This window comes from Cherax quadricarinatus, chromosome 27 (assembly GCF_038502225.1).
Source record: "Cherax quadricarinatus isolate ZL_2023a chromosome 27, ASM3850222v1, whole genome shotgun sequence".
Classification (NCBI taxonomy): Eukaryota; Metazoa; Arthropoda; class Malacostraca; order Decapoda; family Parastacidae; genus Cherax; species Cherax quadricarinatus.
Genome location: NC_091318.1, coordinates 29,014,109 through 29,038,815, shown reverse-complemented (window position 1 = coordinate 29,038,815; position 24,707 = coordinate 29,014,109). Strand labels below are relative to the sequence as shown.

The 24,707-nt window shown below is 42.7% G+C and overlaps 2 protein-coding genes across 7 annotated transcripts in view; one reads left to right on the top strand and one right to left on the bottom strand.

Moving 5' to 3' along the window:
- The window catches only part of atl (atlastin GTPase), a 124,869-nt gene that overhangs the window by 44,031 nt on the left and 56,131 nt on the right, over nucleotides 1-24,707 (top strand). The window lies entirely within an intron of this gene.
- The window catches only part of LOC128691152 (protein O-linked-mannose beta-1,2-N-acetylglucosaminyltransferase 1), a 28,618-nt gene continuing 23,651 nt past the window's right edge, over nucleotides 19,741-24,707 (bottom strand). Inside the window, exon 2 of the transcript XR_011392498.1 lies at nucleotides 19,741-21,406. The gene's annotated coding sequence lies outside the window, so the exon portion shown is untranslated. The remainder of the gene's footprint in view (nucleotides 21,407-24,707) is intronic.

Genomic DNA, 24,707 nt, shown 5'->3' with positions numbered 1-24,707 from the left:
AATGAACAGAGGAAATGTTATTTTAGTGCCAAGAATGTCTTTCTTGTTTATTCGGGACCCTATTCGGAAATTGGCATCTTTTGAATTTTGTGTGAAATTAGCAAAATTGCTAAATTCTGACCACTGTATTGGATAGTTGAAATCGGTAAATGGGTGGTTTCTTGTACTCATTCGATAGACAAAATGGAGTTCTAGCGAAATAGTTATGATTTTTGTCGGCAAGTACACTGAATTGGCCGAAAATAGGGCTCAAAGTGGGCAAAATTGCCGATGCGTAAACGTCGAGACTGCTAACTTCGCAAGAGCATAATTTCGTAAGTTTTCCATCAAATTTCATACATTTGGTGTCATTATTATCGGGAAAAGATTCTCTATCTTTTCATAAGAAAAAATATTTTTTTTTTTTTTTAAATTTTGCCGACCCTGAGAACAAGTCTCTGAGAGGGCCTGTCGACCCTGAAAGGGTTAAAAGGAAAATAAAAGCAGTGTAGTGCAAATAAAGTTTTTCTGACTTAAAGCTGTGAAGAGCCTGCGTACCACACAGGAGACTGACTGATTTGGCAAATTGATTTCTCAATCAGATGATACATATTGAAGCTCTCGGATATTATAAAAGTTTTAGATCTATAGGTTTAGTAGAGATACAGGAAAAGATGTAATTAGCAATTCCAGTGGAACAGGGATAGATAAAGATAGAAATGTTAAAAGCAGGAGGGGATATAGTTTTGCAGTGGTTGGTGCTATTATTTAATAAATGCATGGAAGAGGGTAAGGTACCTAGGGATTGGCAGAGAGCATGCATAGTTCCTTTGTATAAAGGCAAAGGGGATAAAAGAGAGTGCAAAAATTATAGGGGAATAAATCTGTTGAGTCGAGTTATTATTGAAAGAATTAAGAGTAAGACAGAGAGTAGGATAGATGAACAAGGAGGCTTTAGGAAAGGTAGGGGGTGTATAGACCAAGTGTTTACAGTGAAACATATAGGTGAACAGTATTTAGATAAGGATAAAGAGGTTTTTGTGGTATTTATGGATTTAGAAAAGGCATATGACAGGGTGGATAGAGAGGCAATGTGGCAGATGTTGCAGGTGTATGGTATAGGAGGTAGGTTACTGAAAGCAGTGAAGAGTTTTTATGAGGATAGTGAGGCTCAGGTTAGAGTATGTAGGAGAGAGGGAGATATTTCCCAGTAAAAGTAGGCCTTAGACAAGGATGTGTGATGTCACCGTGGTTGTTCAGTATATTTATAGATGGGGTTGTAAGAGAAGTGAATGCTAGGGTCTTGGCAAGAGGTGTGGAGTTAAAAGTTAAAGAATCAAACACAAAGTGGGAGTTGTCACAGCTGCTCTTTGCTGATGACACGGTGCTTTTGGGAGATTCTGAAGAGAAGTTGCAGAGGTTGGTAGATGAATTTGGTAGGGTATGTAAAAGAAGAAAATTAAAAGTGAATATAGGAAAGAGTAAGGTTATGAGGATAACATAAAGATTAGGTGATGAAAGACTGGATATCAGATTGGAGGGAGAGAGTATGGAGGAGGTGAATGTATTCAGATATTTAGGAGTAGATGTGTCAGCAGATGGGTCTATGAAGGATGAGGTGAATCACAGAATTGATGAGGGGAAAAAGGTAAGTGGTGCACTTAGGAGTCTGTGGAGACAAAGAACTTTGTCCGTGGAAGCAAAAAGGGGAATGTATGAGAGTATAGTTGTACCAGCACTCTTGTATGGGTGTGAAGCATGGGTGATGAATGTTGCAGCAAGGAGAAGGCTGGAGGCAGTGGAGATGTCATGTCGGAAATTAGGAGGTGTGGGATTACCAAAAATATTATCCAGAGGGATGAGGAGGGGTTGTTGAGGTGGTTCGGAGATGTAGAGAGAATGGAACAAAACAGAAAAACTTTGAGAGTGTATAAATCTGTAGTGGAGGGAAGGCAGGGTAGGGACGCCTAGGAAAGGTTGGAGGGAGGGGGTAAAGGAGGTTTTGTGTGCAAGGGGCTTGGACTTCCAGCAAGCGTGCATGAGCGTATTTGATAGGAGTGAATGGAGACAAATGGTTTTTAATACTTGACGTTCTGTTAGAGTGTGAGCAAAGTAACATTTATGAAGGGATTCAGGGAAACCGGCAGGCCAGACTTGAGTCCTGGAGATGGGAAGTACAGTGTCTACACAAATAACCCGCACATAAAAGACAGAAGCTTACGACGACGTTTCGGTCCGACTTGGACCATTGACAAAGTCACACTAGTGTGACTTTGTCAATGGTCCAAGTCGGACCGAAACGTCGTCGTAAGCTTCTGTCTTTTATGTGCGGGTTATTTGTGTATCGTTCCAGTCACGGTATTGTGCCTTTTTGTTAATTATTTACAGTGTCTACACTCCGAAGGAGGGGTGTTAATGTTGCAGTTTTATAACTGTAGTGTAAAGCATCCCTCTGGCAAGACAGTGATGGAGTGAATGATGATGAAAGTTTTTCTTTTTTTTGGGGCCACCCTGCCTTGGTGGGAATCGGGCAATGAGTTAATAATAATAAGGAAAAGATGTTATTAGCAATTCCAGTGGAACAAAATGAGGTGTTCTGAGTATGTCAAATATTGTATCTGGCACATGAGATGCATCAGGTGGCGATCTCATTGATAACCTATCCCTCAAGCTGCTAGTGCAGGTATTATTGTCTTGTCATGTTGCACCCATAGCTTGAAGAAAGGACACAGGCACATAGCAATCCTTTATAGTAATGTGTTGTTACCACGGTTAAACATTATCACAAGCATTATTCACTTCTTCTTTTTCTTCATTTCTGTTGGCAGAATGGCTTTTGTATTCACATTTATTACAATGTGCCATGCTGCCAATTTTTTCTGGTTTGAGTTTTTCCTAATATGCATACATTACTGTCACATTTTCTTTACCGTTAAGTATTTCATTATAGTGTAAGTACAGTAAAAACTGTCCAAATATTTATATGGGCACTTTTTTTTTTTAAGACATCAGCACATATGTTGTGTAGTAATATTAAAAGGTAAGATATTTCATTATAATGTAAGTACTGTACAGTAAAGTTGTCCGAATATTTGCATGTGTACGTGCTGTGTAGTAATGTGATAGGTAAGTTTGTCAACATTGCTAACATTGTGCTGTTTGGTACCTTAACTCGAGCTGTTGTCAATACTTGGTAAGTACACACATTTCATAAAAACTGGGACATACACTCGACTCCATCTCTATTTTGTTACCTTCATGATATTGTTAAATTGTAGTGTATTCTAACAAGGCTGTGACTGTATTAGCGTAGGTAGAACTACTGACAACACGGTAGGTAAAAGGACACAAGTGCAACTAATGCTACATTTTATTGTGACAACGTTTCGCTCTCCAGGAGCTTTGTCAAGTTGTCGTGGCTTGACAGAGCTGCTGGAGAGCGAAACGTTGCCACAGTAAAATGTTACATTAGAGGCTGTGACTGACTTCAAGAGTATTTCTACCCTTGCAACCCTGCCTAAGGCCAAGCTTTCCTTTTGATGGTCTATTTATTAAGGCTGGTGCTATAAGTAGGCTGCTGGCCCACATATCATCATAATATGGTTGATTTGGCACCTGGCAGAAGTAATGATGTGTCATAGTTTCCCTTTAAAGGCTTATACAGTGTTCTTGTGATGTATCTGATATCAACTTGTAACAGGTTGTCACAAAAATGAGCCTTGATTACTACTACTGTAGAGTACATGTATTGTCTTCATGGAGAAATGCTGAACACGTATGGGTCATACAGCACCTGGGAATGGAAGGCAATCAGGTTGGATCTGTGGAAGGGAAGGGTATCTCCTTGTAACAAAGAGCCCTTCACCACTATCAAGGCACCCACCTTGAAAGGTACTGAGTTCTTGAGAATCGGGAAAGTGGGGTTGTTGGTATTGATGTCACAATGGTTAATCACTACATTACAATGGTATTATCCAATTTATGTTATATGAGGATCTGCGTATCGAGTTAAGATGAGGCACTTGGTTAGTGTAATGAAATGTGGGGATAAACTAGGAGAAAGGTTATCCCCCAAAGCCTCGTAATTTAATTACTAGTGAACACGTTCAGTGTTTGTAGTGTTGTATTTACCAGTAGTGAAATGCCAAACATATTCTAACTAGATTAGATAAGTGAATGAATTGTGTGTATTGATATAAGAAATATAAATAAATTTATTAAAAATTATGGTGTTTAAAGAACAAAAAGGCATAATACCATGACTGGAACAATGCACAAATAACCCGCATGTAGGAGAGAGAGGAGCTTACGACAACATTTCGGTCCAACCTGGACCGTTTACAAAGTCATACTAACTGAAAAGAGTGAGGTAGCCATTTATATACTGGCTACTTCACTCTTTCCAGTTATTGTGACTGTAAATGGTCCAGGTCGGACCGAAATGTCGCCGTACACTCCTCTCTCCTGTGTGCCGGCTATTTGTATATTATAGTGCTCATTCTGAAGTCATGGTGAGAACAGTTTAATATCTTCTGAGAAAAAGAGCCACATGCTAATTCAGATTAGCACAAGCTTATTCAGAAGTGTTCCTCAGGAAGTAAGCATATATTTGTTCATCATCAGGTTATCATATGAAGGAACTCTTGAGCACCTTAAAAGTAACACTTCCCTCCTTTTGCTGTCTCCATTATTATATTTAGGTGAAGCATTAAATCTTTAGGGATCATTCATCACCTGGAAATGGGAGGCAATCAGGTTTGATCCAAGGAAGGGGAGGACAGGTCCAGTTTCATGGCTCATGAACTTTTCACCTGTATGAAAGCCACTTGTGTATCTGACTAAAGAAGTCTCTTTCACAGATGAAACGTTTTGGCAGTAAAGATACCCAGGCTTTGCATATGTGTCTTATATGTTTGTCCATCAGAAGCCTAGCATGTTTGTTCATTGTTAGGCTATCATATGTTGGTGAGTAGGCTAGATTGTGTTTGTTCATCAGTAGGTTAGCATGTTGGTTAGTAGGCTAGCATGTGTTTGTTCATAAGTAAGCTAGCATGTGTTTGTTTATAAGTAGGCTAGCATGTGTTTGTTCGTAAGTATAGCATGTTTGTTTATAAGTAGGCTAACGTGTTTGTTCAGAAGCAGGCTAGCATGTGGTTGTTCAGAAGTAAGCTAGCATATGTTGATCAGTAGGCAAGCATATTTTGGTCAGTAGGCTGTCATGTGTTTGTTTATCAGCAAGTTAATTTATGTTTGTTCATTAAGCTAGCATATGTTCGGCAGTATGTATTTGTTCATCAGTAAACTTTTCGTTCATCAGTAGACTAGAATGTTCGTTCATCGGTAGACTAGAATGTTCGTTCATCAGTAGGCTAGAATGTTCGTTCATCAGTAGACTAGAATGTTCGTTCATCAGTAGGCTAGAATGTTCGTTCATCAGTAGACTAGAATGTTCGTTCATCAGTAGGCTAGAATGTTCGCTCATCAGTAGACTAGAATGTTCGCTCATCAGTAGACTAGAATGTTCGTTCATCAGTAGACTAGAATGTTCGTTCATCAGTAGACTAGAATGTTCGTTCATCAGTAGGTTAGAATGTTCGTTCATCAGTAGACTAGAATGTTCGCTCATCAGTAGGCTAGAACTTTTCTTCATCAGAATGCTAGTATGTTCAGTAGGCTAGCATGTTCGTTCATCAGTAGGGTATCATGCGTTTGTTTTATCCAAGGTTAATGCAGATTTACATGAAGTAAGCCTGCCATTGATCTTCAGCACGATAGCGTGTGTGGGTTTAAAGACTGCAGTATCAGATGGTGTTAGAAACCCACGAGTTGTAGTTGATAGAGACGAACAGGCAGCAGTTGGAACCTTTATTAGGCGAAAACATTGTTGTAAGTTTCATTCTTTTATGTGCGGGTTATTTGTGCATTTTTTCTCTCATAGTATTGTGCCTTTTTTGTTCTTGATAAAGTATGATATACATCATACGTGGTGGTAACAATAATGTTATGGGGGACCTTCCCTTCGCATGTTTTCCGGCTTTTATTGATTTGTGAAGTATGTGTGGTGTCGGCTGCTGCTGTTAGTACTGCAGGTGTTGGTGGGAGTGTAGTCCAGGTGTTGTACTCCAGGTAATGAGAGTCCAGGTGTTTGGGGAAACCATCGGGTGGTTGAGGTGCAGGACACAATGTAATAATAATAATAATTTCTTTATTTACTACATGTACATAGTATACAGGCCTAGCTGACATCAATGACATACTACTATATAGAAAGCTCCTTATAATGCTGAGCATTTCGGGCATATTAGGTCAGTGTCCCAGGATGTGACCCACACCAGTCGACTAACACCCAGGTACCCATAGTACTGATGGGTGAACATAGACAAGAGGTGTAAAGAAACACACCCAATGTTTCTACCCTGTTTGTGACTTGAAAAAGCCCACTGTGTGGGCGAAACGTAGTCAATAAAGGATCACATTATACTGCATATGTGTTTATATTTCCATCCGTTTCTACCCTGGCGGGGAATCGAACCCGTACCCTCGCCGTGTGATGCAAGAGCTTTAGCCACCAGTGATTGGGATACATGATGTATTAGGAGACAAAGCATGAGATAGGTGGGATGTAGGTAATATATAGTGCAGTAGGTAGGAAACAGGATGCAGGAGGCACGATGCAGTGGGTAGGAGGATTTAGTAGGTATTCGCCACTGGATAACGCAGATAAGTAGGATACAGTTGGTTGGGGTAGGTAGGAGGCTACATGAGGCAGATTATATAAGGTAGGGGATAGTACGTGAGGCAGGATGCAGCTTACCTCCAGGTAGGCAGTACATGGGGAAGTAAAGGTGTTATCATGGAGAGTCATGGTGGTGTCGTCACTGCCTCACAACTCGCCAGTTTTCATTTCCGTTAATGGCGGGAACAGCCACGGCTGTTTCCTCAGGCATTCTTGCTGCTAGGGTTAGTAGTGTTATATGTTACTTAGTATATATCATATCTTACTCCATCAGAATTATATTGTATTATACTAACGAATATAATAGTATACAAATGAAATAAAGCAGAAACAAGGGTGTTTACATTATTGTTCAATTTACGTTCATTAGTTCTATAATTTTCATCCGGTAACTAGGAGTTTTTCTCCCCCTTTCCCCCACTGTCTATCCCTCCCTTATTTTCCTACTGTGTAAAATACTAATGTTTAGAGGTGTTAGTCGCCAAACATTTGTAAAACCATATCACTAACATTCGTAATGTCACTGATCATTCTTAATATCTGTTTAAACGTCTGAATTGCTTTTTATTCTGTATTCCTTATCTTTGTCCTGGTGATAGCGTAGTCGTGATTGATAAGGTAGTATGATATTGCATCATGCTCAGAGATCCTATTCTATACTGTAATCCTGTAAAGTAGTCTGCACTATGCTACTTTATGGTAGTAAACCACCATAGCCTAAGACATGGGTGCAGAATCATTGCACCATATCACGAGGCTTCTTCAGCCAGTGTTTAATTTCCTATCATGTACTCTAATGTTATTGTGAAGTGATCAAGATCTTGTATGAGATTCATCAGGACCGTCCTCTTGGCTGAAGGGCTGATTACCCCATCTTTTACTGACGCCTGAATATAACCTCTGTATTGAGTTAATAACGCCACTGGTTGGGAAATCATCTTTATAATAAAGGTATCCAGGTGTTGCACATGTGTCGAATTCATCAACTTGTCGGTATTGTACACCATATTTGCTGTTATCCTTATAAATGTAGCCTCTTAGTGTAGTGTGAGGAATTGCATGATGCAGGTTATATACGTATGTTGATCATAACCTGATATATTGTGATGGTAGCGAGACTCGTACATTATATGATGGTAGTGAGACTCGTACATTATGGTGGTAGTAAGACTCATATATCATGACGGTAGTGAGACTCGTACATTATGGTGGTAATGAGACTCGTACATTATGATGGTAGTGAGACTCGTATATTATATGATGGTAGTGAGACTCGTACATTATGATGGTAGTAAGACTCATATATCATGACGGTAGTGAGACTCATACATTATGATGGTAGTAAGACTCATATATCATGATGGTAGTGAGACTCGTACATTATGATGGTAGTAAGACTCATATATCATGACGGTAGTGAGACTCGTACATTATGATGGTAGTAAGACTCATATATCATGATGGTAGTGAGACTCGTACATTATGGTGGTAGTAAGACTCGTATATCATGACGGTAGTGAGACTCGTACATTATGATGGTAGTAAGACTCATATATCATGACGGTAGTGAGACTCATACATTATGATGGTAGTAAGACTCATATATCATGATGGTAGTGAGACTCGTACATTATGATGGTAGTAAGACTCGTATATCATGACGGTAGTGAGACTCGTACATTATGATGGTAGTAAGACTCATATATCATGACGGTAGTGAGACTCATACATTATGATGGTAGTAAGACTCGTATATCATGACGGTAGTGAGACTCATACATTATGATGGTAGTAAGACTCATATATCATGATGGTAGTGAGACTCGTACATTATAATGGTAGTAAGACTCATATATCATGATGGTAGTGAGACTCTTACATTATGATGGTAGTAAGACTCATACATCATGATGGTAGTGAGACTCGTACATCATGATGGTAGTGAGACTCGTACATTATAATGGTAGTGAGACTCGTACATTATAATGGTAGTGAGACATACGTAATGATGGTAAGAGTAGTGAGTAATACATATTGTGACACACTGGTGGTGCATGTGTTGTGTGTATAATGACAGTGACTAGTGGCGTCATTGTGACTCACCACCCTCACTCCCTTTACACTATTGTTTATATTTCACTCTCCTCCCCCCTTTATCCTTACCCCTTACTATCCTCCACCTTTATCCTTACCCCTTACTATCCTCTTCCTTTATCCTTACCCCTTACTATCCTCCTCCTTTATCCTTACCCCTTACTATCCTCCCCTTTATCCTTCCCCCTTACTATCCTCCCCTTTATCCTTACCCCTTACTATCCTCCCCCTTTATCCATACCCCTACTTTCCTCCCACTTTATCCTTACCCCCTACTCTCATCCCCCTTTATGCTTACCCCCTACTCTCTTCCCCTCTAACCTCCTGCTCTCCTCCCCTCTTTCCTCTACCCCCTGCTCTCCTCCCCCCTTTCCTCTACCACCTGCTCTCCTCCCCTCTTTCCTCTACCTCCTGCTCTCCTCCCCTCTTTTCTCTACCCCCTACTCTATTCCCCTCTAACCCCTGCTCTCCTCCCCTCTTTCCTCTACCCCCTGCTCTCCTCCCCACTTTCCTCTACCCCCTACTCTTTTCCCCTCTAACCCCTGCTCTCCTCCCCTCTTTCCTCTACCTCCTGCTCTCCTCCCCTCTTTCCTCTACCTCCTGCTCTCCTCCCCTCTTTCCTCTACCCCCTGCTTTCCTCCCCTCTTTCCTCTACCCCCTGCTCTCCTCCCCTCTTTCTTCTACCTCATGCTCTCTTCCCCTCTTTCCTCTACCCCCTACTCTCCTCCCCTCTTTCCTCTACCTCATGCTCTCCTCCCCTCTTTCCTCAACCCCCTGCTCTCCTCCCCTCTTTCCTCTACCTCATGCTCTCCTCCCCTCTTTCCTCTACCCCCTGCTCTCCTCCCCTCTTTCCTCTACCTCATGCTCTCCCCTCTTTCCTCTGCCCCCTGCTCTCCTCCCCTCTTTCCTCTACCTCATGCTCTCCTCCCCTCTTTCCTCTACCCCCTGCTCTCCTCCCCTCTTTACCCGTCTGGTGACTCATTCCATCTCCCTTAACTCATATTGCTTCACGTTTTTTCCCTTACATCTTCATGATGGGTTATCGTGTACGCCCATCAGCTTCCCTCTCTCTCTCTCTCTCTCTCTCTCTCTCTCTCTCTCTCTCTCTCTCTCTCTCTCTCTCTCTCTCTCTCTCTCCATCCCTCATTCCCCCTGCTCTCCCCCTTTTCCTTCCCTTCCATCTTCCCCTCCTACTTTTCTCTCCCCCTTAATTTCACCTCCCCTTCCTCTTCCTGTTACTCTTTTTCTTTCCTTCTGCCGTCTCTCTTCTCTTGTTAGGAATGTACATTGAATGTATATTTTTAAAAGAGGCATTCCCCACTTCATTCCATCTCTTGTACATTTCCTATACCTTTATCATTTCTCTTTCCTTTTTACTCGTCAGTGTTCCACGCCTCTCCACCCTCGTCTCTCCCCCGGCCTCATTCATTGATCTGTGTCATGTCTCCTCTGCCCCATGACTCACCATGTCCACACCCACCCATGTGTTGACCTTGTCTCAGTACCAACACTGGTTGTTATACACCAGTCCTGTGCAGCTTATACCTTTGCTGCTGCACCTATTATATATTTACCTAACAAGCTTTTACAGTTCCCTGTGTTTTTGTGTGCATCTTAGACGGTTACCCGTAAATGCTGAATCAAGCATACTTGGACGAATATACGTGGATGAATATACTCGACAGTATGCGTGGACGGAGACAAATGGGCGTAGTAAACTGTGCAACCACATTTCACTCTTGAGTGGAGTTTGTCAAGCATCTGACACCGCTCCACCAAGATTGACTCTAAATAAAAGGCCTGGTTGTCAAGGCGGTTGAAGAGGCAGTCAACGAGGAAGCATGCCTTCATGCCCGCCGAAGTAGCAAGCCCTCGAAACCGATCATAGGCTTATTTTGTACACGTATTCTATAGCGTTTTTATTTATGCCAGTTTTCCAATTGTATACTTCAATATCTCCCCTCATTCCACATTTTTCAAGAGTGTACGTTCAGGGCTCTCAGTCTTGTAGGTAACAGTATCTTTGATTTCTCACTATACAGTCTCATTACCAGAGAGAGCTCTCAGAAGTGAAGAAACAGCCTGCCGTTGTCAACAGCAACAACAGCTGGGCCAGGATCAAAGACAACCGTCAATAACTCAGAAGCACCCACCATTTCTTAACTAATTTTCTTTCAGTCATCTACCACTATTTGTGAATCAATATTTTCCTTTTCTTTTTTCTTCCTGCTGTCTACTGCTATTTGTGAACAAATATATTTTATTCCTCTTAAGAGGAATATTGCTGGTAATAGTCATGGTGTTTTGTCATTGTATATGTGATTGTGGTATGTCCTCTCCTCTAGTCTTGCAATGAGGGCATTATCAGTGCCTCGAGTCTTCATAACTTACATTTGGATAGGTGATGGTATGAGACACCCACAAGATGCTCGAGACGTTGCAGTTATATGGAATCCTCTTATTAATAATGTTCCACCCACACTTATGCTTTATCAAGGCATAAACCCATCTGATGAAGAATTTAGACACATGTGCAACCTCTGTATATCTTTAACTGTAGACGTTTCGCTATCCATCGGCTTTATCAATACAAGGACATAATGTGAAGACTGTAGAAGTATATACAAAAAGACGAGGTAATCAGTACCTCAGCCTTAAGAAAACGTTGTCTTAATAAAGGCTCAAAATATCTTTGTATTTCCTGTGTGGGCGCTCTGCCTTTCAACTACCCTAGGATCACACCCATGTTCGACACCCTTTATAATAAAACCAGGAAGGACTGAAATCTGGTCTAGTTTCCATTTTCAATTTGTGAGTTTGTCGTGAAATGTAAGAGGCCCTTGGCCGTCTGGAGTTGGAAAATGTGGCCAGGAAGGACTTAAGGTACCATTGTGGCAGTGGCCATTGAGTTGTGAGGCCGAGGGCGAGCCTGCTCCAAAGTATCGGTAGGTTAAAAATGGCAAATGACAAATGGTGCCAGATTATTGCTATGGTGGGAGTTGGGTGCTGAAGTGGAGGGGAGTGGTGGTGACCATGGACCACAAGCATGTAACGGGCCGCCACACGCTGCACTAGAATCTCACATGTACGTTACTGCCCCACACGTGACAGCTGAAGGTTGGGAGAAGACGGCGGTGGGGGAAGAATGTGATGGACGGGGAGGTGGGGAAGTTCACAGCACACACCATACCTGCTGACTCACGCCCAGCCTGCAGTTGGATTGAGTTTGATATCTTTTATGTATCCCATACCCATTCTCCGGGCAGTTTTCTTTTTACTTATTTCGTGTACAGAGGTCTATATTGGATTTATAGATTGGATGGTGGTAGTAATATTGTGGTGCTGGCGGTCCATTGCTTGCTGCTCTCTCTCTCCTCAGCGCCAGGGTGGTTGCATGATTTATTAAGCTTAAAGCCTATCATCATCATCATCGTTGTTGAATTAGACACATGTGCAACTCTTGAGTATCTTTATTGAGGAAACGTGATGAAGCCACTGTGTGGCGAAACGTTCCCTCAATAAAGATACCCAAGAGTTGCACATGTGTCTAATTCAACAACAGGTCGGTTCTCTGAACCATTCATCTACAATCATCATCATCATCATCCTTGAGCACTAAACCCTTATAGATCAGCATTTGTGTAATGAGATTTAGTCAATTTTGATCCCTTGTAGATATATTTTGTCCAGACACTGACAGTATATACAGTGTGAGCAGCTCTCAACTATTTTGTATGACTGATTACCTATGGTCATTCAAAATACCAAAACTCACCACGTGAGGTGACTACTATTCAAGTTTCTTAAAGCCTGTTAACTACACGAGAGTTATTAAGGTTATATGCGTTATTGCACCGCCAGTGAAGGATACTTTAATTCCTGAAATGTGGATTAAAATAAACTCTTAGTATATACCATATATGCACTGAGAGAGACAGACTTTTCGGTTTTAATACACTTAAAGCGTGAGGTGTTCGCTTACCTTGGTGGTAATGATGTGTGTTTGAGGGCAATGTTTTGTTCCCACCGTAGACTGTATTTACCTGTACTTTACTGGTTGATCCCTTGTGGGTTCAGCGCTTAGTTTTGATTATAATAATTTCCTGGTGGTTCCGGTGATCATCGCTCCCACGGTCTGGTCTGACCAACCCTCCCCATTGCTTGGATAATCAGGAATTCAAGAGGAGTTATTTAATAAGTTCCCTTTTAAAAACGGTAGGGTTGTTTTGGTACAGTGGATGCGTCGTCAGTAAGTGGTATTAAGTGTTATATGTTAATTTTGCCATAAGGTGCGACTTCATAGGATGAGTGAAAATACCGCCATAAGATCAGTATATTTTAGTACAAGTAGTAGACACGCCATATAAACTCCATCGTTGTATTACTGTGTATATTAGTGTGTCATTGTAGTATAAAGCATTGTGTTGTGGTGTGGTCCATAACCAAGTCATCAGTGGAGCGTGTCACGGTTGCGAGGGAGGAAGAGGCTACCTCTCAGAAGACAGCAGTCGGCGACCTGTGGAACGCCACCACCTGCAGGAGGAGGGGAGGTGGGGAAGGGGTGATGCAGCCGGTGTGTGTGTACGTGTGTCAGCCACATGGTAACAACACTGGTAGTCACAGACATGACATGCACAACACCAGCATACAACACTGGTAGTCACAGACATGACATGCACAACACCAGCGTAAGAGTAGTACTCAAGTGCGTCATGGTAATGAAGCTGAACACACCCCAGGAAAAAGTTAACTAAAGTTGTGCAATTTTTATATATTCCAATCATTCATATGTTTGCACCGAAACTAAGCTAGTTCATCTCACTTTAATGTTGCTGAAATATACGTAATATAAAAGTAGCATATACCTATCGCCTCTAAGAATTTTCATAAAATTGTTTTTCTTGGGAAGAGAAAGCCCTTGTGGCTTAGCGCTTCTTTTTGATTATAATAATAATAATTGGGAAGAGAAGCCGGGAGGAGGTGTACAAACTGCAGGTGACCCGTAAGAAGAAGCAGGAAGTTTGACTGATGAAAAGTGTGGGGGAGAAATATTCGATGATGGCGCTGCTGGGTTAATTATATTTGGCATAGATGAACTCGCCCTGTTATGTCACATGGAGTGTGACTTGGCCTGTGGATAGAGACATCTATATATATTTCAGGGCCTTTATTAAAGAAACCAGTTCACCAGGAGTGGAATCTTCAGTCCTAATGGTCCTTTAGGACTGAAGAAGCCACTCCTGGCGAAATGTTTCCTTTACTACATGTCTTGAACTGTCAATGAATTGAGAAAGTCCTCATGGAAACGGAAACAGTGCAGAGACGTTATATCGATGATAGATAACATATAACTTGTGGTTCTTCAACCTTTAATAGGCAAAATATTGATCATAAGCTTTAAAAAAAAAAAAACTTACGCGATACAGACTGAACAAGCTTATATTCGTGATCAGCACATTAGAGTTAAATTTTGTTGGTTAATCTTATCAAGTCACAACTGGGCAAGGAAAAGACCAGAAGACAAAATTAGACACGTGCAACATCTGGGTACCTTTGTAGACGTTTCGAAATCCAGTGGCATTATCAGTACAATACAATACAATACAATACTTGGATATATATTGACTAGAAATACATACATTAGACAGTGAAAACCGAGGTAATCAGTACCTCAGTATTGTATACCACTGATCAGATAATCTCGGCACAGAAGACATGACAACCTATTTGCTAACTCCTGGTTCAACTCTTGGGCATAATTTATTCCACTGGGGAAGACGGGAGGGAAAAGGTGGTGGTGGTAGTAGTATTTATTACTATTAAACTCCAGGTAGAAACTGTTATAATAGACATAGTATATATGAAGATAAATTATATGTTAAGGGGCTGAAGAAAAGGGTAACCCGACCCTCTTATACACGTCCTTATGCGCGTATTTAAATGTACAAGAGATATAAATTTAATCACAATATACAAAGTAAAAGTTATTGCTGCTTGAGGCAGTGTTTCAGTCATGAAATATTCCGCAGTGAGTCAGTGGGGTTGCATGCCCCTCATGTTGTGCCACTGTGGCTGCCCCAGTGGGCTTCCTGGTAAACGGGAAGGACGTGGTGGGTAGACCACAAGTCAGCGGTGGTTAATGAAGACTCGGGAGAGAGAGATGGGAAAATTTTGTGAATAGTGATTATGGGATTCACCGCTTATCCTAGGCTAGGCGCCCATACTTATCTAGGGTCTGGCCGTGTGAGTGAAGCACTGCGTACTTTGATGTAGAGTGTGCAGGTTCAAATCCTGCTGTGAACTGAGTTTATATATGTATAACAATGTGGGTTGGTTGGAGGAGGTAGTGGAGGGTGGGGATGTGTTGTTGGGGGTGGTGGGGGTTAAGGAAGTTGGAGCGGAGAGGAGCTGGGTCTGGTCTCAGTCTCTTCCACTTTCTCCGAACGTTGCAAGTCACTGACCCACAACCGTTTGAGAATATTGCATTTTTATTTTAAGAGAGCGTTGGCATGCGCGCGCTGGCGCTTGTATGCGCAAGTATATGTAGTGAGCGTGGTGGATGCTAAGGTTACAACACTAACAGTTTATCATCTTTTGTAATTTATTATTTTGTAACTATGTTTGCGTTGCCACAAGTCTTGGTTAACTTATTTTAGCTATTAGCTGTGTGTGACTAGAATAATAAAAAAAGGCTGCCGAGGCTGGAACAACTCGTTAAAAACCCACACTTAAGAGACTAACTTTATGACGACGTTTCGGTCCCTTGTTCAATAACTGTGATTTGTCATTAGTCTAGGAGGGACCGAAACGTCGTCACAAGGTTCCTCATCTTCAGTGTGGATGTTTGGTGAATTTATTGTTTGTCGCATTTATTGTTTGTCGCATTTGACAAGCGCGATCATGGCGTAATAGCCCATAAAATACGTACTAAAGGAATAACTGGTTAAGTGGGGAGATGGATCTTCAACTTCCTAACAAATCGAGCGCAAAGAGTAGTGGTCAACAGAGTTAAATCGGAGGCTGCCATAGTGAAGAGCTCTGTTCCACAAGGCACAGTACTCACCCCCATCTTATTCCTCATCCTCATATCAGACATAAACAGAGATATACATCACAGCACCGTATCATCCTTTGCGGATGATACTAGGATCTGCATGAGGCTGTCATCTGCTGAGGACGCGGTTAACCTCCAAGAAGATATAAACAAAGTTTTCCAGTGGGCAACGGTAAATAATATGATGTTCAATGAGGACAAATTCCAACTACTCCGTTATGGAAAACTGGAGGAGATAATAACTAGAACAGAGTATACTACAAACTCTGGCTATACAATAAAGCGGAAAAATAATGTAAGGGACCTGGGAGTAGTAATGTCTGAGGATCTTACTTTCAAGGATCACAACAGTGCCACGATCGCACGTGCAAAGAAAATGATAGGATAGATAATGAGAACGTTCAAAACGAGAGATGCAAAGCCAGTGATGATCCTTTTCAAATCACTTGTTCTCTCTAGGCTGGAATACTGCTGTACATTAACATCTCCATTCAAAGCAGGTGAAATCGCAGATCTAGAGAGTGTACAGAGATCCTTTACTGCACGTATAAGTTCTGTCAAGCACCTTAACTACTGGGAACGCTTGGAAGCACTTGACTTGTAAACGCAGGAGGGAGAGATGTATCATAATCTACACTTGGAAAATCCTGGAAGGAATGGTCCCAAATCTGCACACAGAAATCACTCCCTACGAAAGTAAAATACTGGGCAGGCGATGCAAAATGCCCCCAGTAAAAAGTAGGGGCGCCATTGGTACACTAAGGGAAAACACCATAGGTGTCTGGGACCCAAGACTGTTCAGCAGCCTCCCATCAAGCATTAGGGGAATTGCCAATAAACCCCTGGCTGCCTTCAAGAGAGAGCTGGACAGATACCTAAAGTCAGTGCCGGATCAGCCGGGCTGTGGCTCGTATGTTGGACTGCGTGCGACCAGCAGTAACAGCCTAGTTGATCAGGCCCTGATCCATCGGGAGGCCTGGTCATGGACCGGGGCGCGGGGGCGTTGATCCCCGGAATAACCTCCAGGTAACCTCCAGGTTCATATAATTCAATGTGGATGACTTATAATGGCCATAACATATGGGAGAAAATCTGTCTAGTGGATGACTGTGCAGCGATCATTGATGTGTGTAACCTGTACTCACTTGGCGACAAGTTAGTTGCAATTACACAATCTCACTCACATGAGCCTGATTCACGTGAGTGAGGTTGTTTCCTCATGGTTGTAATTGCTGTTGGAAACTATGTATCATTAGACAGAGGCAGTCATCATGGTATTGTCGGCATTCATAGACATGGTGACATTGTCTGCAGTGATAATGTGATGATATTTGTGATATTATTGTTGGCACTGGTAATATGTTTGGTGATAGTGGTATGGCAGTGGTGATATTATTGTGAGCAATAGTAATAATGATGTTGATACTGATGCAGCCTATACAAGACGTTATATAACGATGTACAGCCTATGAAGACTAAAGCACAACTTGCAGAACTAGCTTGCACTAGGCCTGTATGGCAGTAGTATACAGCTAAAGCATAACTTGCAGAACTAGCTTGCACTAGGCCTGTATGGCAGTAGTATACAGCCTGTACCAAGAGGAACATTGGGCGAGTTTTATAGATTTTTGGAGAGAGCTGTATGACAGACTAGACGGAGGGCGACGAGGAAAGAGTGTTGCTGCGTCGGGATATAGGAATATAGGAGAGGAATATTGCAGTGGGATGAGGTTCGAGGATGTCTGTATTGACATGACATCAGCCTGAAGGTAATGATGGTGTTGGGTGACCTTGTGGGAGAGCGCCTTCCCCTCAGCAAATGACCCTGGGAAACTCTTGCATACTTTGCTGCTGCAGTCCTGCAACACCCGCTACAAGAGCCATTTTTCTCGTTTTCTGGCCTTGTAAACAAAATTCTTATTTGTCTTGTCTTTTTCCTCTACATATGCTCCTACTCTTGACAAAAAATATTGATTGCAACTACCATTTCTTCCATCAGTTCTTCAGTGTTTTGTTTCTCCCATCACACTACTCCCACCATACACACTGATTACTGTATCATATTGATGGTAAACAATGCCGTGTGTGACACTTGAGTATATTATCAAAAATCTGTATTCGACTGAGGAAGACTGTTGTGCAAGCGAAACATTTCGGCAATAAAGATACACAAGCGTTACACATGTCTTATTCTCCATTCTGTTTACAGTAAACTACGACGGTGATGACTTCTGATTATTACTCTGAATAACCCGAGACAGCTGCTAAATAGTGCGGTTTGTTTTCGTTCTAATCGCGGTCCTCTGCTGATGCGATCCACAACAACAACATCCTAGGAGGACCCTACGACGTCGACGGAAATAAAGCAGTTTTTCTTGGGTTATTAATAGCATTGGTTGACAGGTAGTGGCTAGCAGGTAACGGGCACTAGATCAAGTCTATGTTGATGCTCATGCTGGGTGACTAATTTCGAGCATATACAATATATACTGAAAGGCGGCAGTTGTTACTTGGTAATGCGTCAGGACGAGACGAAACTTCTAAAGTTTCCTCTCTAGAGTGTGGGTTATTTTTGAATACAGGAAGACACATAAGACGGACCGAAACGTCTGAAGTTTTCAAAGTGCAGGTTATTCGTGAATGAAGAAATATCCCACCGATCGTAAAGGTCTTAGGGACTGAATGACCGGTGTATTTGGAGGCCGGGCTAAAACAGGTGATGAAGTATTCTTAAGTGTGTATTTATCAGGCATTGCTGCCTCGGCTCATTTAGCTACCATATATACGTTGTCAGTTACTCAGTTTATCTACCCGTGCGCCAGCTTCGGGTATCCTTGAGTCTTTCGGGAAAGCCTGCTGTTGCACCACACATGACACGGCTGTTTTGTGCTGTTTTTAAACTTGTTAATCATAATATAAAAGAATAAGAATGGAGGAACTCAGCAGCAGGCCTTCTGGCCCATACTTGGCAGATCCTTCTCAAATCCATCCTATATCTGTATTGTAATTATTAATGGTATTTAATTGTTGCGCATGCGAATGGTGTGAAAGGGATGATCTGTAGTTCAGTGGGAGAGCGCTCAGCTCAACCAGAAGGACCATTGGTTTGATTCCCAGGCAGTGGAGGTGAGAGACCTTTGGGCACGTGCTACACTTGCCATTTTACAACTGTTGTGGGTGGGTAAAAATAAGGCTTTGTTGGGTTATCATAGGTAAGTAACCTCTCCGGGGGTTAGATCAAACTAATAATCGTGTTACATGACTGTTGTAGATTAAACACGTACAGTAGTGGCCTACTTCGTTGCAACCCAGACGTTCGTTATGTACTTTGTGAGGACAGATGGAGAGAGACGGAAGGTTAACACTTGCAGACTTGCTCTTGTTATAACACACGTCGCTACGGCCATTTATTTCCCAGATGATATTTATAGTGTGTCAGTCATGGCGTCACACCAGTGCTGCTACAACTCTCCGCCACCTTCACTGCGGGACGTACCTGCGACCGTTTTCCAGGAGTCTTGTACCTCGCAGCTCAGTCTGAGGCCAGGCTTCTTCACTGATCACCTGATCAACCAGGCTGTTAATAGCAGCCCGTAGATTCACAATTATGAAATGTTTAACTCGATATAGTTGGAGAAATGTTGAAAAAAGTTTATAATAGATAAAAATTAGAACGTTAGTCGTATTGTGTTCACGAATAAAAAAAACATTTGCTTCACATAGAAATGTGTAAAAATATCCAACCAGTTGGAATCTATTAGTGAACAAAAAATGAGTTAATGTATATAGAAAGAAAGTTACTGGAAATGTCCTTGTTCTCAGATAGGAGAGCTGATAGGTACTTAATTAAAGAAAAGGGATGTGAGAAATAGACAAGGATAGAATGATACCAGCAGTAGGGAAAACAAGGGGTCACAACTATAAGTAGTGTGGAAGGGATATTAGTGAATATTACTTCACAGATAGTGATGGTTGATGACTGACATTTAAATGGAAACAGGAAGTGACAAAACCATTAGGAACTTTAAGAGGACAGGTTACCACAGTCATAAACTTTATTCCTAGAACTACAACACTAAGTAATTACACATTGACAAATAAACAGATAGAGGTATTTGCGTCAGTTGTGTGAAGATAGTAATGTGTTGGCGTGTTTACTGACTGCTGTTGTCTCTCTGTTGTTGACACCTGCACAGATATTGACTCTGATAACGTAATAGCTGCTTTCACCTATTTCACAGTAGCTATTTTGCATATTGTGATATCACCTGTTTACTCTGATCTTATAAATGTGTGTAATGTGTGATAATGTGTGATATATATAATGTGCATGTTGTGTGCATAGTGCATGCGTGTACACGCGCTTGTGTGAAAGGTTTATAATTTGGAGAGAGAGAGAAAGAGAGGTGGTGGTTTAGTTTGTGATAGTGTGGTAAGTGTACATTAGTGTGAAGTTTATTACGTAGACCGTGAGTGACACGATCCCGTCTTTCCGTAAATTAATTTTCCTTCCCTATAACTTCACTCTGAAGTATCTGTCCCCATGTATCCTTTGTCCATTTGTGCTTCATTCTCCATTGTGTACCTATCCTTTTCATCCCTCTCCGAGTGTTCTCTTATCTTCCCTCAGAAATATTCCTCCCTCCTGGTGTTCCTCTGGTCTCTCACACTGACTTCCTTGTTGTGGGCGCGTGCGTAAGATGGTTACCACGTGATATCATCTGTGGGAAGTACGTATGAAGTTAATCCTTACACTCAGACACACCAACATTGGGAGATGTAACCGTGGCAGTCCCGCCTAGTGTGCAGCCACCGTGAGAGTGTGGGCAAGTCGAGAGTGTAGGGGTAGGGGAGTGTTGGAGAGGGAAGTTGGGGTAAGATAAGTTTAGATAGTATTGGTGGTGGGGGCGTTAGAGTGTGGGGGTAAGTTGCGGATAGTGTTGGTGGTGGTTTTGTGTATGTGTACTGGAGAGAGATTATTATTATTATTATAATTCATGTTAAGTGCTAAACCCATGTGGGTCATTCAGCACAAGACATGGTGGAGGCTCGATCCTCAATCTGCTGAACGCGAGACAGATGCGCTTCCTATTTGTGCTCACCTAGTTGATACTGGAGAGAGAGAGAGTAACTTGAGGGAGTGTTCTTGGTGGACGGAATGTAAGTTGAGGAGGGTGTTCTTGATGGAAAGGGAGTGTGTGGGGGTGTTGACAAAAATCGTTTGTTTGTGTTGAAGAAGAGGAAATTTTGAAGGGGGCGTGGTAGTAGTAGAGGGAGGAGGTAAACATGGTGATGGTGGTGGGGGAAGCAGGCGTGGCTGGTGGAGGTGGAGGAGGCAGGTTTGGCTGACAGTTGGCCTGGAGCGGTGTAGCAGTAAGCATCATAACCAGTTGCAGCAGCAGCAGCAGCAGCAGCAGACAGGAGTGGTTGTGTGTGCGTGTATATGTGTGGGCAGCAGCCACGTGTGCCCTCGCTCTACCTGGTGCCCTCATGTTGTGCTCTCTCACGGGGCAACGCACTCGTCTACCACCATAGTGCACCTCCTGCATGGAATACACAAAATTAGTGTTATACTTGATTTTAAACCCGTAAGGGTCACACAACGCCTGGGGAATGAGAGGCGATCAGATGTGATCCAAGGAAGGGGAGGGTAAGTCCAGTTCCTTGGTTAGGAGCACCTCACCCGGCATCAAAGTACCTCCCGTGAGGGGTGTTGTTATACTTTAAAAATCAACTTATACCGTTGTACCGAAGAAAGCTTGAGTGTGCTGGTGCTTAGTGTGATGGTTGCAGTGTTGTTAATATTATGAGGTTTGCAAGTGCTTGGAAAGTCTTGTAGGTGGTAGTGAGAAACGGTGAGACAAGGACCACGGTGGTAGTATGAAGCAGTGAGACGAGGACCACGGTGGTAGTGAGGAGCGAGTGAGACAAGGTTAGGTTACGTAAGGTTGGTCAGGAAACAGGACAAGTGTTTCCTGACGTGAGACAAGGACCATCCTGTCACTGTTATTTGACGTGGTGTGTATTGGGACCTGGGGTCCATGTGCCCATTTTCCCCATTATCCAGTACCACCTCACATCCTTAAGGGTCTGCAAGACCCTTAAGTCCTCCTGGAGGACTAAGCGAGTTCCCCACACTTTGGAGGAAGTGTAAGGCAGCTCTAATCACCTGGAGTGTCTGTAGGACCATCCCAATCTCCTGGAGGAACTGCAAGGCCCCTGTCAGTGTGAGCAGTGGTACGCTGCACAGTAGCACGTGACAGGATCTGCAGCAGACTACCCCCTGTAGGATCTGCAAGTATCCTACCCTCAGAATGATCTGCATGTAATCTACCCTAAGATGGATCTGCAAGTAAGCAACCCTTAGGAGGATCTGGAAATAACCTACCCTCAGGAGGATCTGCAACTCACTCAGCCCCTAAAGAACCTGTCAGTGCCTCACCCACCATCACGAGGACCCGCAACTCTTCCTCATTCAGCTTCCTTTTAGAAACTGTTACTAAAAAAATTGGAGGATCTCTCCTACTGAGGCCCCAACTCCTCTCACGAGGGCTTGTGCTGGCCCGGATAGCACCTTGGACATCAGGAAGGATCTCTACTCACCCCAAGACAGTCTACACTGATAAAGGTAATGTATGCCTGTCTCACCACTCCACGTAAACCAGTCGTGAGAGATTGCAGTGGTGCTGCTCGTCTGCATGTTGTAGTGGTGTTTTGTTTGTAGTAGTGTTGGTGAAGGAGGGGACGAGGGGTGACAGTGGTGGTGAAGGAGAGGACGAAGGATGACTGGTATTTTGTAGTGGTGGTGAGGGAGGGGACGAGAGGTGACTGGTGTTTTGTAGTAGTAAGGAAGGGGACGAGGGGTGACTAATGGTTTTGTAGTGGTGGTGAGAGGACAGGGGTGTGGCAGTAGTGTTTTGTAGTGGTGGGAAACTTCAGTGGGGCAGTGAGGATTTTTTTTTCAGCACATCGGCCGTCTCCCACCGAGCCAGGGTGACCCAAAAAAGAAACACTTTCACTATCATTCAACGCTTTCACCATCATTTACATATAATCACTGTCTTTGCAGAGGCGCTCAGATACGACAGTTCAGATGTCACTTAAAACAGCTAATATCCTAAAACCTTACTTTAGAGTGCAGGCGTTGTACTTTCCACCTCCAAGACTCAAGTCCGGCTAACCGGTTTCCCTGAATCCCTTCACAAAATATCACTCTGCTTACACTCCAACTCGTCAGGTCCCAAAAACCATTCGTCTCCACTCACTCCTATATAACACTCTCGCACATGCCTGCTATATATCCAAACCCCTTGCACACAAAACCTTGTTTAACCCCACCCTCCATCCTTTCCTAGGACGACCCCTCTCCCCCCTTCCCAACACTACAGATTGATACATACTCCAAGTTGTCCTATTTTCCTCCATCCTCTCTTAATGGCAGTGAGGACATCATCAGGTATTCCAACAAGGGTTCATCAACTACGGCAGCTTCAGAGGCTTCCTACCAGCAGAGCTGGAGTTACTATCAATTGAGAATTACCATCTCTCAGGATAGCCTATCCCACACACAGGAGAAATGGAATTTATATGAAGTCATCTCCATCTCAGAGCTGGGGCAATATAAATAAGAACATAAGAACATAAGAACGAAGGAACACTGCAGAAGGCCTACTGGCCCATGCGAGGCAGGTCCAAGTCCCTACCGGCTTAAGCCAATGCACCCAACCTAGTCAGGTCAGGTCACATTGACTTAAGGGAGGAACACGGCAACCGACCTGTTAGCACAAGCTATCAGGTCCAACTCACACCCACCCACATCTACTCATGTATTTATCCAACCTATTTTTAAAGCTACACAACGTTCTGGCCTCTATAACGGTACTTGGGAGTTTGTTCCACTCATCCACAACTCTATTACCAAACCAGTACTTTCCTATATCCCTCCTGAATCTGAATTTTTCCAACTTAAAACCATTGCTGCGAGTCCTGTCTAGGCTAGATATTTTCAGCACACTATTTACATCCCCTTTATTTATTCCTGTCTTCCACTTATAAACCTCAATCATATCCCCCCTAATTCTACGTCTTTCTAGAGAGTGCAGTTTCAGGGCCCTTAGTCTATCCTCATAGGGAAGGTTTCTGATACATGGGATCATCTTTGTCATCCTCCTTTGTACATTTTCCAGAGAATTTATATCCATTCTGTAATACGGTGACCAAAACTGTGCAGCATAATCTAAATGAGGCCTAACCAAGGATGTATAGAGTTGAAGAACAACCTGAGGACTCCTATTATTTATGCTTCTTGATATGAAGCCAAGGATTCTATTAGCTTTATTGCGAACACTTATGCACTGTTGTCTTGGTTTCAGATTACTGCTAACCAGAACTCCTAAATCTTTTTCGCAATCCGTAATATTAAGATCTACATTATTTAGTTTATATGTGGCATGGTTATTGTCCTGTCCAACATTTAGAACTTTGCATTTGTCTATATTAAACTGCATCTGCCACTTCTCCGACCACTGCATCAGTCTATTCAAATCTTCCTGGAGTGCTCGAATGTCCTCGTCAGAATGAATTCGACGGCCTATTTTGGTGTCATCGGCAAACTTGCCGATGTCGCTCTTTATGCCCTCATCTATGTCGTTTATGTAGATTGTGAACAGCAGGGGGCCCAACACTGACCCCTGTGGAACACCGCTCGTGACGCTTCCCCACTCTGATTTCTCCCCATTTATGCAAACTCTCTGCTGCCTATTTGTCAACCATGCCTCTATCCAGGAAAAAATTTCTCCTCCTATTCCATGTGCTTTAATTTTCCTCAATAGTCTCTGATGTGGG